The sequence below is a fragment of the Rhyacophila brunnea genome, unplaced genomic scaffold, assembly GCF_057557595.1.
Source record: "Rhyacophila brunnea isolate RB1 unplaced genomic scaffold, BYU_Rbru_1.0 scaffold_10, whole genome shotgun sequence".
In the NCBI taxonomy this organism is placed as follows: domain Eukaryota; kingdom Metazoa; phylum Arthropoda; class Insecta; order Trichoptera; family Rhyacophilidae; genus Rhyacophila; species Rhyacophila brunnea.
The window spans coordinates 2,776,091-2,789,022 of NW_028232752.1; the positions used below are offsets into that span (position 1 = coordinate 2,776,091).

The window sequence follows — 12,932 nt, forward strand, 5'->3', positions numbered from 1 at the left end:
GTTGGTTGTGATATACTCTCAGTTAGTGTTCTTCTAAATAATATAATGTTCAATAATCAGAATGATATATTCTTAAATCTTGTGAATTATTCGTTTGAATAAAAGAAATAGTTAATACTGTTTTTTATTGCGGATTGAGAATTGTCATTCCTGAGGCTTATATAAAAATTAAAGAACTCTCTTCTCGTTCGAACTTAAACACATGCACAATAAAATTATTATTTACGTGTTCTGTATTTAAGTTCTCACCAAGTATTAAATAATAATATATCAATTTAAATATTAATAATAATAATAAATACTTGTATATTTTAAAAGTACCTATAATTCACGAACGTCTATTTATTTTAGAATTTCATTCGATTGCATGGCGCCCAATATGGTCCTGGCGCCGAATCGTACTAGACCCGGTATACTATCGTCGCACATTAAGGCGATGTCTTTTCCTACCAGAGGCACCTACTGGAAAATACGAAGCTTGCAATTTGAGCCATTTTTTTGATAATTTACAATTTCAACTGTATTAATTAATAAAAATGTATCTGAAAACATTAAAAACTTACAACTGTAAAAATGTTATAAAATGTGGATTTGTCAAAGGATCCCATCTTATTATTACATAATTTATTTTATGGTCATATTTATTATTAAAATTTAGTTTATTAAGTTTTCTATGTTTTGTCGTAGATATTTGTGACTAATTCATGGTTTTAATATTTTTTTAAATTCAGATATTTAAAAAAAAACATCGTTTTTTATATAAACTCTATTTCAATTATATTTTATAAGACTATACATATACTTACCCAAAAACAAATTTTAAAAGCTAACAAACACTATCTACACTATTTATGTCGGATCTTAACAGCCTACCTCCACCCTTCGCCACTGATTTTTTACTACATTGATACGCCTCTTTGCTTGATTACCGCGCATAAAATTAGATCAAATGATATTCACATGTATTAATATAATATGTAGTAATAACTAAATAAATATATAATATAATTATGTAAAAAATGTATTTTTAGACTATCTTACATAATTTTCATCCTAGAGCCGGAGTGTAAAGTTATGAACCGTGGGTATACTCTAAAACACTAGATAATTCATTGTGATTTCAACAGGATGCGCGGTTGGTAGCCCTGCCGCCAAACGCACTTTCCAAAAATCCGAAGAGCCTTTGAGCATTTTTCCAATGTCGGATGTGCCGATGTGCGCCATTAGCAATAATTACCAGCCGTATATTTTAGAAACGGGGTCGAGCGGAGAATAAAAGAATGAAGAAAAAAAAACGAACGACCGAGGGGGAGGGACCGATGCTGTCCAAATGCTGGAGCCTAAATTGACAAAATAGCCGAGATAAAAATGTAAGAATCGATACGCCAATTATCTTTCCGCAGTGGCAAGTGTCACTTATTATTAAATTGACCAGCGGCGGCGCATATTACATATTCGACGGAAAAACTAAATCGTCCAACCTTGTACACGATTTTATTTTAAACATCTGTATATTTACTTACTTAATTAATTAAATATTACTTGACATAGTTTCGTTTCATAACAGGTAATTTTAATAAGCGAAGGTTACATTTTTGTATTTAATTTAAATATAGTTGTGTAATAAATATATTATGCATCAAGACAAATTGCATAATACATTTTATTAGATTCTTCCTGTCCGGTCGAACGAGATGTTCACAACATAGCCGCAAACAGAAATTAGGTCTACAATTTGGCAAGGCTCTCGACCGAGGTTTTAACAGAGACTTATTTTTATTACTGTGAGTGGTTGTAGGCATATTCTATATTTTCATAATATAATGCCAACAAATCTAGATCGAAGACACATTGAAAAAAACAACACGTAAATTTGATCCAGTGCCTTAATTCGAACGGACGAAGTGCGGATTTAGGGCCGAGGGTTCAAACACTTAAATAATTTATTTTGCAAAACTTACCCAGTGATTATTCGTCATGTTGTTATATGTTCATAAATAATTTTGTCAATTTTTATTCGCCAGTGTCTGTACGATGGAATAATACATTAAAAATAAATGATTTTTTATAACTTGAGAAATTTTTCAAATACTTACATAATCTTATATGTATTTCAGCGAAGCTGTTCTATACACAAGGCGGCTATCGATGGTAGTTTGTCATATTTATGTATTGAGAGGTTAATTAATTGTTACAATAAGTCAACCGTCTAAACTGTCAAAAAGTGCTATGTTTTAACAGCACCTCTGTTAGCTGTGTTAATTTCTGCAAATCCCTGCAACTAACATTACCACTCAAGAAAGTGCCTATATAAAACTTGTCAGTGACTACTAGTTACGTTGGTGGTAGTAATCTATGGTTTTTATTATTTTTTTTTTAATGTGAAGGACTCAAAATCAATTAGTGCCTCAGGCATCCATGTTGTTAAGCACGCCACTGCTACTATACATGTGTAATATAAATTCTGGGACGCTATCTGAATAATACAACAATTCTGTAACAACCTCAATGAGAATTTCTAATTACCACCACCCTTATTGAAATGAAGGCAAACCTAAATTTTTAACCACCTTCACATTACGTAATCGTCTGTTTATGAAATAATAAAGAAAATATATATGAGCAGACTCAGATGTATATACCATATTCTTATTGTGCCATCCCCTAGCGGAGGTCGGGCACCATCAAGGCGATCTTAGATTTGTCGTCTGCTACCCGGAACAGTTCAGTGGAGCTGCACTCGTACCAATCACGGAGGTTTTTAAGCCACGAAATGCGGCGCCGTCCTCTGCTACGCTTCCCATTGATCTTTCCTTGAATGATAAGTTGGGGAATGCTGTACTTTTGCCCTCTCATAATGTGGCCGAGGTACAGTAGTTTCCTGGTTTTGATACTACGTAGAACTTCTCGGTCCTTCCCCATTCAATTGAGAACTTCAACATTTGTCACCCGGTCAGTCCAAGGAATTTTGAGGATGCGTCTATACAGCCACATCTCGAAGTCTCCGTGACATCTCTTGGTTTAGCGTCCATACTTCCATCCCATATAAAAGAATTGAGAGAACATAACAACGTACCATACGCAGTCTCAGACCTAGGTTAAGGTCTAGATTGCTAAGGAGGCGTCTCATTTTGAGAAAGGCACACCATGACCATATACGCAGGTAAATTTAAATGCTACAAATTATTCGTAAAAACTTATCGATGAAAACTCTATTCGGGCATTCGCGATTCGGTCAAACGGTTTCGGATAATTTTCATTCGTAAAAATTACTCGGCACGCTAGACGGGGTAACGAACACTGCCACTGGTCCTAGCAATCATGCAATATCATCTAAATGTGAAAACTTGGAAAAGGTCTCCGATAAACGGCGATGGGTTTTCGGTTATAATTCCCTACCACATGGGCTGTACTACCAATTAAGATAGAACGTGCTTCCGTGGCACGATGGCCGAAAGAATTTCAATGGAAACGGAACCGGCGATAAAAACAATATCGGCGCGAATGACTTTTATCGCTTCTTATCACGGAATGGTGTAACATCTCCGTGATATTCACGGACGCATCGATAATATCATTCTATAATTGGCATCGGATACAACAATCGGAAACGGGGGCGGCTCAAGAATTAAAATAACCAAACCTGTCATTTCTGAACACATGTTATATATTTTTTTCAAATTTTTGAGCGTTGCCAATTTAGCGTGTTTCTTGTTAGATCTAGCATTTTTCGATAGGCATCTAGCTTGCAACAGCAGCAGCTTACAACTCCAACAGCTGTAAGTGATGTAAAAACGCTAGATATTTAGTTTGTTTATTTTCATGCGCATCAAATTTCTGACTATCGTATGCTCAATGCAAGTGAGTCGGTACCAATTTTAGAGAAAAATAAAACATGATAAAACAGTTTTATGGATTATTTAATATTTTTGTATATTATTCCGAATATAAAATAATAATTTAACAATTAATCATATAAATGGTATGTTCTTTAATTCTCTAAGCCTGTCCTACAAGAAGCTCTTGTCTTCAAACATGAAACGAAACTTGAACGCCGTTGACACAATATGGGTATTTTGTTGTCAATTTTGAAAGATATTTCTGTTAAAATGTGTGATTTATACACGTATCGACAATTTTTCGAATATTTTGCACTTTGTTCGATACGCAAAAGCAAAGGCATTGACTTCGTTTTTGCTAGAATAAGTAAATTTACTTGCAATTTTATTTTCGCAAAATCTAGCGTTTTTTTTCCTGCCAAATAGCTTGTTTCCAGACCCGCATATTTGTTCTGGCATTTTTCTGTCAACGACAGTAAAGTTGGCAACACTGAACCTAGCCCCTTGATTTAGTGTGTGGTATAATATCTTATCTAGAATCATGCATTCATCTTCATCGTCAGCCGGGGTCGATCCACTGCCGGACGAAGGCCTTCCGTAGCTCTCTCCACTATTCTCGGCCCCTAGTTCTTTGCTATCACTTACATCCACTGAACTTTATAAGCTCGTCTATCCAGCGGGTTTTAGGGCGTCCTGTGGGTCCCCTTGGGTACCACTGTATGACGGCATTTGTCCAGCGGTTGTCCACTCGCCGAGCGACATGTCCGCATTCATGTCATGCATTATAGAGTATTATATATAATTTTGTAATAATTAAACATTTAACTAATGCGTCATTATGTATTTAATCGTATTATACAGGTATGTTATTTTTATTTCGGCGTAGTTAATTTTCATTTATTCATAGATAAGAATTATTTACAATATATCATAAAAAATCAAACAGAATATTTAACATACATAATTCTGAAAACACTCATTAGAAAATATCGTCACTGTTCTGGCAGAAGAGACTAATTCGAAAAAATGACATATTGAGTTAGTTATACCGAAATGTTCCCTATTTAAAACTTTAGCGTCTGGAAACCTTCTTAATAAATAAACAGTCTTTATTTTAAAGTCATCCTCTTTACAATTACTTAATAAACTCACAAGATAGACCATTTCAAACATTTTAACAACTTCGAAGTCAAATTACTCAAAACTAGTATTCTCCAGTTAGTGTGTTCTGCCAGAACAGAGACGATATAGCCAATAGAATTTTTTTTTCGAAAAAAGTTGGACACCCAGCAGGAATCACACCTACGTTACTTGGGTTTCGCGCCCTGTGCATTACCACTATGCCACAGCTGCCATGCTTAATTGCGAAAATTTTTAACTATTGGCCTTATTAACACCTGCTCATAAGCGCTCTCTAAATTGAGTTGCGGTAGGCAATCGATTTTTGTATTCTAAATCAAAGCATTTATTACTTTAATTACTAACCGACGTAGCGGATCTCTCCAATATTTTCTGTCGCAACGTACTTGAACTTGCTAATAATTCTATCATTTTATTAATACTTAAATAAAACACTGTGTAATTCACATCTATAAATGCTACCTGGAGCTAAAATGACGAAAACAGATTATAATTTATTAATTAATTAATAACAGAATTTAAATATTCCAACTAGGTAAAAAGTACTTCAAATAATCAATTCTTTTTGACGACTCTAATAATTCTACGCATTGTTTTCTCTACACATATAATTTTAAGTTTCTTGTGGGTACGAATATTTTAAATATTTATTAACGGATATATTTTGAAGGAATTCGTAACCGATGTAATTTACTATGTCGGGAAAAGTGGCCAGTACTGCATGCGGAAGCCACAATACTTTAATTAATGAAATTTCATAAACGTTGATTACATGATACATACATTTAAAATAGCACTTAATTTGCCAGGTGCGTCCCCAATAACATTAAAAAATTAGAGACCGGGGGAAGTTTTAAAATGTCCCCGAAGTGTTTAAAGAAAATTTATTAAACAATTCGTCCCGGCACTCAGATTAATAAAGAAGTCTCTGAAAATCTTAAAAGAAGACTTTTTCTTTTAAATAAATAAAATACATTTAATAAACACTTTGGTACATTAGGGTGAGTAATGTTTTTAACAAAGTCAACAATTTGATATTATAGTAAGTTTAATTCATAAAATAGAAACACTTCCGGTTTAGTATTTATTCAGAGTCCACAGAGCATGGCCCCCACATCCTGAAGCGGGCTCCTAGACCAGGATATTTGTCGGGGGCCCCTACCTATCGCTAGGGTTAAAAACAGACGCTCTACAGAAAACTCTCCCAAATGGCGTTCCAGGTAAAATGAAGGGTATTCAGTGTATTTTTAACGATTTTTTTGTGTTCTTCAATAAATTCATTTGAGTAATGAAGTTTTCGAATGTCAACATACAATAATCAAAATTTGCATCACACAATCACATACCTATTTTAAAATGTTAATATCCTTTTTTACCTTTTAGACTTTTTTACCATTAGAGCAAATTTATGATGTGTTTATCCCACTTATAAGATAGACGCGCCACGCGGGGCCCCCCTAGAGCCCGGGCCTTCAGGCTAGAGATTTAATCAATAATAGCAGAGCACACTTCAAACGGTACACGGAAATAGATTAACAAGATAAGATGACTCGCTCGACCAAATAACCAGATGAACTTGCCAAAGAATAAAATTAGTTCAGTTTAGGTAGGTATCAAATTTGACAACTAGAAACCACACTTATCACTAGAAACGAATATCAATAGTGTAAGGTGCTTAGTTTTAAAAATAGAGGATCTGTATGATTAAAAGGGTCAGATCTAATCAGACTAAGCTGACTGGCTGTAAGACTGCGAGAGATATAAATTAAGGAGTTAACATAGAGTTAAATCCCCATCCGTCTACATAGCGCTTGCGGCGTTCAGCCAATGGGCAGCACTGTCTATGAGTCTCTTTTCAAAGTCACACCGCTACAATATATTAATATAAGTAACAAAATATGTCATCAATGCGTATCTAAAAACATTAAAATGCTTTATTTTTTAGATAAAATATTGATTTTTCTCCAAAGAGAGAGAGAGAGAGACCCTGCCTAAACCAAACCATAATAGTTTTGGTATATTTTGGGCGATACGATAAAATTGTTGGATTAAGAATAAATTTTATACATATTATTGTTGGTTCATTTTTTTAAATTCATTAAGCCCTGCCTAACCAAATTATAATAGATAACAAATATTATTCTGTCTATAAAATATTCACGTAATAAGTAATGTACGATTTAATTGCATAATTTAAAATATTATAGATAGACGAATATTTTATGACTATCATCTATTATGGCATGGTTTTCGCAGGTTATAATTGAATTTTAAAAACTAACTAATACCATCTGTAAAGTGTAGTATTATTTCAATGATAACAAATACGTATGACTGACAAAGTTTAATGTGCACCATTTATGGCGGATCTTAACAGCCTACATCCACCCTTCGCCACTGGTGTGCATGTGTGTCTATATGTGTGTGCAGCGGTTTGTTACAGACAGGGTGACAGATAAACCAAGACAAATATATAATGTAATAATTAGGGCCCGGATTTGTATGCAACAAAAAACATGGTTATATGCATGCACGTATGCACTTAAAATCAATAAAATATGCACTAAAACCGAAGAAATATGCAGTTAAAAATTGACATTTTTTGTGGGAAAAAATTGTAAATACCCACTTAACCCAATATTACTGACAAAAAAATCGAATTACTAGTTAATAATTTTTCAACATAATACGATATCAGAACAAAAAACACAAACAAAGAATATAAAGTTAATCAATTACAATTTTCAAAATAGTTTTTTCACAAGTACCCACAAATAATTGAATAATAAATGCAATGTAAACCAAACATAACTTAAAAAACAAAAACGACACACTTAACTATTCCTAAACACTATTTTCTGTTTTTTGCCCGAAAAAAAATTACATAATTTTTTTCAATATAATGTTCTGGCATAAAAATTTTCCGTATAGGTATATGTCAGTATTTTGTTTATATGCGGAAAACTACCTCTCAACGTCCACTTGGGCAAACTTTAAATAATAGTGCCCGAGTTGACTTCACTTTTTCCACTGATAAATCCACAGCTCGGAGATGGCATTAAGAATGCAAGTGCATCTAAACTATCTTCCTTCCTAACTTAGTGATATTTCGATAAAATAATTTAAAAAAACTAAAATTATACATTCAAAAGCTCTAAAATGTGCATTTATTTATGAAATATGCACTAATGTCTCAAATATGCTCTAACGTCTCAAATATGCATTTATATGCACAATAAAATTTTATTTTTGGATTCTGTGTCTTTCAAAACAGATTTCTGTGCAACTCTCATAGCTGTGCATACACCCTAACAAAACATGCACTAGCATATAAATCCGGGCCCTAGTAATAATTATTAGACATGTCGAAGATAAGATCAATCGATACTCAAGGGTATTGGAAACCAGGTAGACAACGTGTACGCAATGATACATATGTCAAAGCCTAGTAAATTAGATTTGATTTCATAATAGAAAGCTTTAATGTTGTTTTGATCATCTGGAAACTGTATGGATGAGGAATTGTACGTACTCGCATTTCGATAACTTAATTGTGTTAGTAACATATAATATCATTGTATAACATTATCTGATTAGATACGTTAGATGTAGGGAATCCAATCCCGAGCCAAAACTCTGATACCGGGATTTCGGGATAACAATTTGACAATCCCGGGATTGGCATTTTTTTCCATTGCTAATATAAAATTTTTATATTTACAATAATACTCGTATCATCGATAAAATCGGTCAAAAATAAATCTAGTATAATTTATACTATTTAAGACATTTTATTGTTAATATTGTATACGTTCAATCTTGGAAATACATAAGTTTATTAATGGAGTAAATAATATTATAATATAAATAATAATGTGAACTTAATATGAGATTGCTGTTTTTGATAGTACAGATTTATGAATGGGTTAGCGAGATTTAAAATAGTAAAGCAAATGATGGTGTACTTATGGCCTTTCCGCTTCATAAATCTAATTAGTCAGCCAAATATGAAACTGCCGTAAAACGTATGAGATCATGGTGGAATTACTTTGTTAATAGTGCGAAGCATTTTTTTCTCATTTTTATTAATTTATGTGAAAAAATAAAATGAATCGACAACTTACACATGGGTATAAATCAAACTTCATTCAAACTCAGTTTATTTCTAATGCAGTTATTTGCTATTAAAAGTATTTTCTTTGTTATATGTTCGTTTTTATTTTATTTTCCATAAAAATTGATAAAAAAATCAATCCCGAAAGTTTCGGGATTATGTTTATCAATCCCGGGATTCATAGGTATCGAAAATAGCTCGGGATCCAGGGATTGGAATCCCTAGTCAGATGTATTACGCAGTCGAAAATATGGTTATATAATCAGATATAGGCATATTATTAATTGTGTGCCATAACAACACACCATTCTGATATAGAATATTCTTGTCAACATGTCAGTGTAACCTGTTGAATAGAATTTCGGAAAGATCAATCAAGTGTAAATTCAAACGCCCGTATCTACGGTTATTATAAATATAAGCAAGCCTACGCCGAGCCGTAGACGTTGACAGGTCATATTATAATATATTTATATTATATTATATAATATAATTATATTTCACGTCCGAGTAGACAATATACCTTTGTAAGATAGTAATTAATATTCGGGTGGAATTTTCCACATTAAAATGTATCCATACAAAGACATTATCAAGAACGTACTCGTACCTATATTTGGATAGTTTTCACGTTTAAAAGGATTATTTATTTTGAAATTTGTTCACAACAGTCATATTATATCAGAAAGAGAAGAAAAATATGCTAGATATTCTCTAAATTTAAAATGATTATTATGTATGAACCTTGTTTTTAATTTATGTACACAATTTAGTCAAGACTTAAATATCATTATGTTATATTTATTTTATTGGTAAGGTACAAAGCCCGGCAGGCCGCGGGACGAAATTGCGAGTTCCGATGGTAGTGCTAGTTTTTTTAGAATTATTAATAACCATGTCGTTTTGCTTTTTCGTAAAATGTGGTTGTTAGTTATTTTGAACAATCACAAATACCCAGGCTTTTGAGAAAATCACATAAATATTGTATCCTTACAGGGAATCGAACCCAGAATTCTCGGGTGGAAGGCCGGCGCCTTACGCACTGTGCCACGAGAGCTACCGACGGTAGTGTTAGTTATTGCTTGACTTCGAATGCAGTTCGGTAACATGTTCACAGTAAATGAAGATTTCGATTTTTCATCATATTTCATTCCAATTATAAGCAATAACTAACACTGCTTGCATCTAAATTCATAGTTACATGTTACATGCCGTGGCCTGACTGTAGAGTGGTTTAAAGGTCGGCACTGTTGATTTTAAAATAAATTCAAGCATTATAATAAATTTAATTACAACTGTTTTGCAGTGCCTAAAAACGCTATTTTTAACGCCATAAACCAGATGCCTATTTTGCATGATAGATACGTATCGAAAAATACTAGATCTGTCAAAAAAAGAAAAAAATGGACCCCTCAGATGATGGTTACTTAAACCCTGACGGCTAAAATTATTAAACATGGAACATACTTTGCCTACTGATTATCTGGATGCTGGTTGTCCAAATTCGAAAGAAAACGTAAAATGGTTTTTTTTTTGCTTCACATCATCGTTAGAAGTAATGGACATGCGTTTATGATAGCTGAAAAAAGTTATGTATTTTTTTAAATCAATTTTGTCGAAGGAATTGGAAGGAAGGAATCCAACCGGGTGGTCAAGGAAAGAAAGCATGTTCCATGCTAAAACGCCAAGTTGGCGTTGCAGCATATAACGGTTATATGGCGAGAGGCATTGTCAAAAGGTCGCGTCATAAATTCTTACACGGAAAGGCAAATACTGAACATGATATATTTATTTGTTTGGATAACGAAATTTACGATAATTATTAATACGATGCATCACAAACCACAAGTTTAGTATACATTGTATGCACTAAAGATTTGTTGTGACACCTGCCTAAAATTTGTCTTGCACTGCTAATTAGTTTTTATAGCCTAACGCGAGACATTTAGTGTAAGTGCAAGCCATCTGCATAACGTTATAAAATTGGTATTATCGTAATTAAGGCCAATGTAGGTAAACTATAATTGTATTATAAACGTTTGTTTACGGAAAATTATGAAGTAAATCATACCACTCACGTCACGCATTACATGAGTGACACACATGTTTTGTTGTCAAAACAAAACAATAGAGCGATAATAATTTCAGCATTCCCTCAATCATAACTAGATCAGTAGGATCTGTTATGACTTGTTAATTGCGACAATATCTGTTGTAATATTATATAGACTGCATCTGCATAAATTGGAAGGACAATGCATGAATCCTCACTCACTCATTGAGTCCGTCACGAGACGCACTACTATTGTCACGAGTCTTTCACTTGACATAGTCAACCGTCATAACAATCGAATGAAGTCTCTCAATTCATTAATATAATCAATCTCTTGATCACATTGACAGCACCAGTACATCATTACCCGCGATTATAATCTCACGCAGTCATCCTTATCATCGTATTTATATGTATTGTATCCTTGTAACGACAAATAAACTCTCCTCCAAGCAACTTCAAGCAAGACGACCTTCTATCTCCTCCACCACATCATCATCCCAAAAGTATTTGAAATACTTTAAAATAAGGTTCTTGGTAAAAGAGAAGTAATACTTCACAAAAAGCTTTTTTATTGGTTAATTATTTTACGCTACCTACTCCATTTTGTGTTAACAACAGTTTCCGCAACATGTAATAATCGAGAGAATGCTATTATAAATGACGAATCATTATTATGTCGCTTAGGTGCTTCTGAAGCCGTAGTAAAAATCTGTTATAAACTTGGCGGCCTACATAATATCAAAGCCTCGTAATATGTTTATTGGCCGTAGAAAACGTACAAAATGACGTATGTATGCACTTAAAAATATTCAGGCACACATAATAATGATTGCTATATAAAAATATTTTAGGTCAAAGCATAAATTTTATTAGTATGTAGGATGTACGGAGTTCACAAAAGAAATAATTACTGTGGAAGTAGTATAATTGATATTAATCTTAATATGTTTTTTTTATTATTATATGTACTTAGCTATTATACTATACAAAAACGACGAAGGCTTAAACTAAATAATTGAGTTATTATGCTTAATAAACGAGTAAATATATATGTTACGCCGAATGTGCGAAATTGACTATTACATGAAATGGGCAAAATTTTGCCTAAATCATGAAAAATGCAAGCCTGTTGCAGGCAGAAAACTGACTGCCGAATTCACGCACTCGGCAGATAATTTACCTAATTCATGAATAAGGCAACGGGCTTATATGGATACTGCATGAGTGGCAAATAAATGCCGTATGGAATATTAAGAAGTCAGGATAAGTTTGGGGTGAAAGCTTGAACTTAGACAATCAATACGCTTATGATGGCCTTACATTATGAATATACATTATTTTTAATTATCCCACCTTATTCTTGGTCGTTCTACCATGGTTTAGGATCGTGGCCACCTTGAAATTCCGTCAACTCCTGAGCGATCGAGACTTTCCACCCCACTTGAACCTCTGTTTCTCCCATAGTGAAGGCTCTTCCTCTGCTTCGTATTTTCTGAATGCTAACCAAAACCACCAGTCTCTCCAGGTTATCTGATCCGCGCTGAACAATATGTCCAAAAAGCCTATAAATACATTGTTGAGAGCCGTTCCTTTATCTGTTGTCTGTCCTGACTGATTCGTCCTATGCTGTATCCAAAAAATACAAAGCGTTTAGCGTAAACACCAAATTTCGAAGGCATCAATTGCCTTTCGTTCCCTTGCCCTCAGGATCCATGACTTGACACCGTACAACAATATGGAGATTCAATCTGACGCAGACGAAGCCGGTCCAGATATTAATTAA

At 33.6% G+C, this 12,932-nt stretch overlaps 1 protein-coding gene across 1 annotated transcript in view; it reads right to left on the reverse strand.

Annotated features, from left to right (window-relative positions):
- The window catches only part of LOC147078816 (uncharacterized), a 330,196-nt gene that overhangs the window by 52,894 nt on the left and 264,370 nt on the right, over positions 1-12,932 (reverse strand). The gene's annotated exons all lie outside the window — the stretch shown is intronic.